Raw genomic sequence first — 1,185 nt, 5'->3', positions numbered from 1 at the left:
ATATATAAAATAAAACTAAATACACATCACTTTTAAAAATAAATCCACAAACATATTCCAAAATCAAACCCTATCCTTCTCCAAATCACGATGCATTTCTGATCCATTAACCAAATTCCCCCAAACCTCTTAATCTAGTTTTCTCGCAGAAGTTGGAAGATCACGCCGGTTGCTGAATTAATTCGAAATAGGAAGATGTCTTCAGCATACGAAACTGGTTTCATGTTCTGTAAGTGTGCGAAACGAGCAGTATTGCGAACTTCTTGGACAAATGATAACCCTGGTAGGAGGTTTCATGGCTGCATAGATTGGAAGGTGATGGTTTTGTTTCCTTTCATTTATTTCTAAATTTTGACAGAAAGGTGCTATACATGTTCATTTCAATTTTGGTCTCCTTTTCTTTTACAGAAGGGTGGCTGTGACTTTTTTGCTTGGGAGGATCCACCAATGTGTTATAGAGCTATGAACATAATTCCAGGATTAAAACGGAAGATAAATGTGCTAGAAGAAGAAAATCGAAAAATGGCGAGGGAGAACACGAGTTTGAAGTTGATTCTTGTGCTACCGTGGTTGATTTGGTTTGTTTTGTGGATGTTTTGATAGGTTATTTTGGTTACTGAGAAGATGAAGATTTTGAAGATTTTTATGTTTTGAAGATGCAAAGCTTCTACAATGCTTAGGAAATCTACTTCTACCGTCACTTTGCTAACTTCCATGTGCTAATATGAAGCTTTTTATATTTTAGAGTAGTGTTGTAATCTATTTTGTTATTGTCAAGGTGAACATGTGATTAACATATTAAACTATGGATCAATGTAGTATTGTTCTATGTATCAGCCTAAGTTATATAAAACTATGAATCAATGCAAATATTTTCCTCATTGACAACCATTCAAAACCATGGTTCAATAATGTATCGGAAATGGAATGGCTTTCTTTCAGATTGAGCCACTTTTCAAATTTCGTTTTTGCCTTCTCATTAGTTTTGTTACTCTCCCAAAAGGAATCATAAAAAATAATCCATGAAAATAAAAAACTTTCATATGAAATAATCATAACTGAAACTTGTTCATTCAATGCCAATGTTTCATTTCATAATCCATGAAATATACAAAACATGAAATGTACAAAATATTTGGCAAAAAGCAAAAACTAACCAAAACAACCTCCAAATAAATGACACAC

This window comes from Primulina huaijiensis, chromosome 10, assembly GCF_012295235.1.
Source record: "Primulina huaijiensis isolate GDHJ02 chromosome 10, ASM1229523v2, whole genome shotgun sequence".
Classification (NCBI taxonomy): Eukaryota; Viridiplantae; Streptophyta; class Magnoliopsida; order Lamiales; family Gesneriaceae; genus Primulina; species Primulina huaijiensis.
This window is presented reverse-complemented; position numbering follows the sequence as displayed.